A 6916-nucleotide genomic window follows, 5' to 3' on the forward strand; every position below is an offset into this window, starting at 1 on the left:
ATCCTCTTTTCCCTTAAAGGGAACACGCCCCTGAGATAAACTCTGCTACACATGTCCTATCAGTGAGGTGACCTTGTATAGTCACTTAGCCCATGTACATAGGTGAACCCCTCTAATCTATCACTAGGAGACCGAACCCTGTCTAATCTATCACTAGATTCTTGATTTATAATGGGACTGAACCCAGGGCCGGCTACGGCTTTATGTGGGCCCATAAGGCAACAAAGTTACAGTGGAACCCTCATACCTCAACCTTATCCACCCTGTATAAGGCTGGTGCCCCTCATACCCTGTATAAGGCTGGTCTCCCCATCATAGCCTGTATAAGGCTGGTCTCCCCATCATACCCTGTATAAGGCTGGTGCCCCCGTCAAACCCTATATAAGGTTGGTGCCCCCTCATACCCTGTATAAGGCTGGTGCCCCCATCACACCCTATATACAGCTGGGGCTACATGATGGTTTTAACAGCAACACAAGTTACTTTGTCACTTTGTAACATTGAAATCAATATAAGTGAATGGGATTCTGTTGCAAAAAAAAAGTTGCCCTTTTTTGAGGGCGGGCTGAGTTGTAACCAGGGCATAGCTTTCCAAAATCACTGTGTACCCTGAGCCTGATATGTACCAATAACAACACCCGCAGCATTTTGTGACAGTATGTGCTATTTGTTGGTTATTTTTTGTAAAAATTACACAAATATATTTCCTCACAAAAATATCTGTAAAAATATTATTTTAATAACTATTTGGGAATGTGTTTAGAAATTCTTGCGTATAGGGATAAATCACTGTATAGTGTAACATTAGGTCTGTAAAGAAGAACACCATTGATGGTTAGGCTGAGACAATCCTCCCATGGACAGCAGTGTAGCCTGTGGCTCAGTTAATCCTCCCATAGACAGCAGTGTAACCTGTGGCTCACTATTAACCCTCTCATAGACAGCAGTGTAGCCTGTGGCTCAGTTAATCCTCCCATAGACAGCAGTGTAGCCTGTGGCTCAGTTAATCCTCTCATAGACAGCAGTGTAGCCTGTGGCTCAGTTAATCCTCCCATAGACAGCTGTGTAGTCTGTGGCTCAGTTAATCCTCCAATAGACAGCAGTGTAGTCTGTGGCTCAGTTAATCCTCCCATAGACAGCAGTGTAGCCTGTGGCTCAGTTAATCCTCCCATAGACAGCAGTGTAGCCGGTGGCTCAGTTAATCCTCCCATAGACAGCAGTGTAGCCTGTGGCTCACTATTAACCCTCTCATAGACAGCAGTGTAGCCTGTGGCTCAGTTAATCCTCCCATAGACAGCAGTGTAGCCTGTGGCTCAGTTAATCCTCCCATAGACAGCAGTGTAGCCTGTGGCTCACTATTAACCCTCTCATAGACAGCAGTGTAGCCTGTGGCTCAGTTAATCCTCCAATAGACAGCAGTGTAGTCTGTGGCTCAGTTAATCCTCCCATAGACAGCAGTGTAGCCTGTGGCTCAGTTAATCCTCTCATAGACAGCTGTGTAGCCTGTGGCTCAGTTAATCCTCCAATAGACAGTAGTGTAGCCTGTGGCTCAGTTAATCCTCCCATAGACAGCAGTGCAGCCTGTGGCTCAGTTAATCCTCCCATAGACAGCAGTGTAGCCTGTGGCTCAGTTAATCCTCCCATAGACAGCAGTGTAGCCTGTGGCTCAGTTAATCCTCCCATAGACAGCAGTGTAGCCTGTGGCTCACTATTAACCCTCTCATAGACAGCAGTGTAGCCTGTGGCTCACTATTAAGCCTCTCATAGACAGCAGTGTAGCCTGTGGCTCAGTTAATCCTCCCATAGACAGCAGTGAAGCCTGTGACTCTCTATTAACCCTCTCATAGACAGCAGTGTAGCCTGTGGCTCAGTTAATCCTCTCATAGACAGCAGTGTAGCCTGTGGCTCAGTTAATCCTCCCATAGACAGCAGTGTAGCCTGTGGCTCAGTTAATCCTCCCATAGACAGCAGTGTAGCCTGTGGCTCACTATTAACCCTCTCATAGACAGCAGTGTAGCCTGTGGCTCACTATTAAGCCTCTCATAGACAGCAGTGTAGCCTGTGGCTCAGTTAATCCTCCCATAGACAGCAGTGAAGCCTGTGACTCACTATTAACCCTCTCATAGACAGCAGTGTAGCCTGTGGCTCACTATTAAGCCTCTCATAGACAGCAATGTAGCCTGTGGCTCAGTTAATCCTCTCATAGACAGCAGTGTAGCCTGTGGCTCAGTTAATCCTCCCATAGACAGCAGTGTAGCCTGTGGCTGTTAATCCTCCCATAGACAGCAGTGTAGCCTGTGGCTGTTAATCCTCCCATAGACAGCACTGCAGCCTGTGGCTCAGTTAATCCTCTCATAGACAGCAGTGTAGCCTGTGGCTCAGTTAATCCTCCCATAGACAGCAGTGTAGCCTGTGGCTCAGTTAATCCTCCCATAGACAGCAGTGCAGCCTATGGCTCAGTTAATCCTCTCATAGACAGCAGTGTAGCCTGTGGCTCAGTCAATCCTCCCATAGACAGCAGTGTAGTCTGTGGCTCAGTTAATTCTCCCGTAGACAGCAGTGTAGTCTGTGGCTCAGTTAATCCTCTCATAGACAGCAGTGCAGCCTATGGCTCAGTTAATCCTCTCATAGACAGCAGTGTAGCCTGTGGCTCAGTTAATCCTCCCATAGACAGCAGTGTAGCCTGTGGCTCAGTTAATCCTCTCATAGACAGCAATGTAGCCTGTGGCTCAGTTAATCCTCTCATAGACAGCAGTGTAGCCTGTGGCTCAGTTAATCCTCCCATGGACAGCAATGTAGCCTGTGGCTCAGTTAATCCTCCCATAGACAGCAGTGTAGCCTGTGGCTCAGTTAATCCTCCCATAGACAGCAGTGAAGCCTGTGGCTCAGTTAATCCTCCCATAGACAGCAGTGCAGCCTGTGGCTCAGGTAATCCTCTCATAGGCAGTCGTGAAGCTTGTGGCTCACTATTAACCCTCTCATAGACAGCAGTGCAGCCTGTGGCTCAGTTAATCCTCTCATAGGCAGTGGTAAAGCCTGTGGCTCACTATTAACCCTCTCATAGACAGCAGTGTAGCCTGTTGCTCACTATTAAGCCTCTCATAGACAGCAGTGAAGCCTGTGGCTCAGTTAATCCTCCCATAGACAGCAGTGAAGCCTGTGGCTCACTATTAACCCTCTCATAGACAGCAGTGTAGCCTGTGGCTCACTATTAACCCTCTCATAGACAGCAGTGCAGCCTGTGGCTCAATTAATCCTCTCATAGACAGTGGTGAAGCCTGTGGCTCACTATTAACCATCTCATAGACAGCAGTGTAGCCTGTGGCTCACTATTAAGCCTCTCATAGACAGCAGTGTAGCCTGTGGCTCACTATTAACCCTCTCATAGACAGCAGTGTAGCCTGTGGCTCACTATTAACCCTCTCATAGACAGCAGTGTAGCCTGTAGCTCACTATTAAGCCTCTCATAGACAGCAGTGTAGCCTGTGGCTCACTATTAACCCTCTCATAGACAGCAGTGTAGCCTGTGGCTCACTATTAACCCTCTCATAGACAGCAGTGTAGCCTGTGGCTCACTATTAAGCCTCTCATAGACAGCAGTGTAGCCTGTGGCTCACTATTAACCCTCTCATAGACAGCAGTGTAACCTGTGGCTCACTATTAAGCCTCTCATAGACAGCAGTGTAACCTGTGGCTCACTATTAAGCCTCTCATAGACAGCAGTGTAGCCTGTGGCTCACTATTAACCCTCTCATAGACAGCAGTGTAGCCTGTGGCTCACTATTAACCCTCTCATAGACAGCAGTGTAACCTGTGGCTCACTATTAAGCCTCTCATAGACAGCAGTGTAGCCTGTGGCTCAGTTAATCCTCCCATAGACAGCAGTGCAGCCTGTGGCTCATTATTAAGCCTCTCATAGACAGCAGTGTAGCCTGTGGCTCAGTTAATCCTCCCATAGACAGCAGTGAAGCCTGTGGCTCACTATTAAACCTCTCATAGACAGCAGTGTAACCTGTGGCTCACTATTAACCCTCTCATAGACAGCAGTGTAGCCTGTGGCTCACTATTAACCCTCTCATAGACAGCAGTGTAACCTGTGGCTCAGTTAATCCTCCCATAGACAGCAGTGAAGCCTGTGGCTCACTATTAACCCTCTCATAGACAGCAGTGTAACCTGTGGCTCACTATTAACCCTCTCATAGACAGCAGTGTAGCCTGTGGCTCAGTTAATCCTCCCATAGACAGCAGTGTAGCCTGTGGCTCACTAGTAACCCTCCCATAGACAGCAGTGTAGCCTGTGGCTCAGTTAATCCTCCCATAGACAGCAGTGTAGCCTGTGGCTCAGTTAATCCTGCCATAGACAGCAGTGTAGCCTGTGGCTCAGTTAATCCTCCCATAGACAGCAGTGTAGCCTGTGGCTCACTAGTAACACTCTCATAGACAGCAGTGCAGCCTGTGGCTCAGTTAATCCTCCCATAGACAGCAGTGTAGCCTGTGGCTCAGTGAATCCTCCCATAGACAGCAGTGTAGCCTGTGGCTCACTATTAACCCTCTCATAGACAGCAGTGTAGCCTGTGGCTCACTATTAAGCCTCTCATAGACAGCAGTGTAGCCTGTGGCTCAGTTAATCCTCCCATAGACAGCAGTGAAGCCTGTGACTCACTATTAACCCTCTCATAGACAGCAGTGTAGCTTGTGGCTGTTAATCCTCCCATAGACAGCAGTGTAGCCTGTGGCTCAGTTAATCCTCCCATAGACAGCAATGTAGCCTGTGGCTCACTTAATCCTCTCATAGACAGCAGTGTAGCCTGTGGCTCAGTTAATCCTCCCATAGACAGCAGTGTAGCCTGTGGCTGTTAATCCTCCCATAGACAGCAGTGTAGCCTGTGGCTCAGTTAATCCTCCCATAGACAGCACTGCAGCCTGTGGCTCAGTTAATCCTCTCATAGACAGCAGTGTAGCCTGTGGCTCAGTTAATCCTCCCATAGACAGCAGTGTAGCCTGTGGCTCAGTTAATCCTCCCATAGACAGCAGTGCAGCCTGTGGCTCAGTTAACCCTCTCATAGATAGCAGTGTAGCCTGTGGCTCACTATTAAGCCTCTCATAGACAGCAGTGTAGCCTGTGGCTCACTATTAAGCCTCTCATAGACAGCAGTGTAGCCTGTGGCTCAGTTAATCCTCCCATAGACAGCAGTGCAGCCTGTGGCTCACTATTAAGCCTCTCATAGACAGCAGTGTAGCCTGTGGCTCACTAGCAAGCCTCTCATAGACAGCAGTGTAGCCTGTGGCTCACTATTAACCCTCTCATAGACAGCAGTGTAGCCTGTGGCTCACTATTAAGCCTCTCATAGACAGCAGTGTAGCCTGTGGCTCAGTTAATCCTCCCATAGACAGCATTGAAGCCTTTGGCTCACTATTAACCCTCTCATAGACAGCAGTGTAACTTGTGACTCACTATTAACTCTCTCATAGACAGCAGTGTAGCCTGTGGCTCAGTTAATCCTCCCGTAGACAGCAGTGTAGCCTGTGGCTCACTAGTAACCTTCCCATAGACAGCAGTGTAGCCTGTGGCTCAGTTAATCCTCCCATAGACAGTAGTGTAGCCTGTGGCTCAGTTAATCCTCCCATAGACAGCAGTGTAGCCTGTGGCTCAGTTAATCCTCCCATAGACAGCAGTGTAGCCTGTGGCTCACTAGTAACACTCTCATAGACAGCAGTGTAGCCTGTGGCTCAGTTAATCCTCCCATAGACAGCAGTGTAGCCTGTGGCTCAGTTAATCCTCCCATAGACAGCAGTGTAGCCTGTGGCTCACTATTAACCCTCTCATAGACAGCAGTGTAGCCTGTGGCTCACTATTAAGCCTCTCATAGACAGCAGTGTAGCCTGTGGCTCAGTTAATCCTCCCATAGACAGCAGTGAAGCCTGTGACTCACTATTAACCCTCTCATAGACAGCAGTGTAGCCTGTGGCTGTTAATCCTCCCAAAGACAGCAGTGTAGCCTGTGGCTCAGTTAATCCTCCCATAGACAGCAATGTAGCCTGTGGCTCACTTAATCCTCTCATAGACAGCAGTGTAGCCTGTGGCTCAGTTAATCCTCCCATAGACAGCAGTGTAGCCTGTGGCTGTTAATCCTCCCATAGACAGCAGTGTAGCCTGTGGCTCAGTTAATCCTCCCATAGACAGCACTGCAGCCTGTGGCTCAGTTAATCCTCTCATAGACAGCAGTGTAGCCTGTGGCTCAGTTAATCCTCCCATAGACAGCAGTGTAGCCTGTTGCTCAGTTAATCCTCCCATAGACAGCAGTGCAGCCTGTGGCTCAGTTAACCCTCTCATAGATAGCAGTGTAGCCTGTGGCTCACTATTAAGCCTCTCATAGACAGCAGTGTAGCCTGTGGCTCAGTTAATCCTCCCATAGACAGCAGTGAAGCCTGTGGCTCACTTTTAACCCTCTCATAGACAGCAGTGTAACCTGTGGCTCACTATTAACCCTCTCATAGACAGCAGTGTAGCCTGTGGCTCAGTTAATCCTCCCGTAGACAGTAGTGTAGCCTGTGGCTCACTAGTAACCCTCCCATAGACAGCAGTGTAGCCTGTGGCTCAGATAATCCTCCCATAGACAGCAGTGTAGCCTGTGGCTCAGTTGATCCTCCCATAGACAGCAGTGTAGCCTGTGGCTCAGTTAATCCTCCCATAGACAGCAGTGTAGCCTGTGGCTCACTAGTAACACTCTCATAGACAGCAGTGTAGCCTGTGGCTCAGTTAATCCCCCCATAGACAGCAGTGTAGCCTGTGGCTCAGTTAATCCTCCCATAGACAGCAGTGTAGCCTGTGGCTTAGTTAATCCTCCCATAGACAGCAGTGTAGCCTGTGGCTCACTATTAACCCTCTCATAGACAGCAGTGTAGCCTGTGGCTC

This window comes from Leptodactylus fuscus, chromosome 6, assembly GCF_031893055.1.
Source record: "Leptodactylus fuscus isolate aLepFus1 chromosome 6, aLepFus1.hap2, whole genome shotgun sequence".
NCBI classification, from domain to species: Eukaryota; Metazoa; Chordata; class Amphibia; order Anura; family Leptodactylidae; genus Leptodactylus; species Leptodactylus fuscus.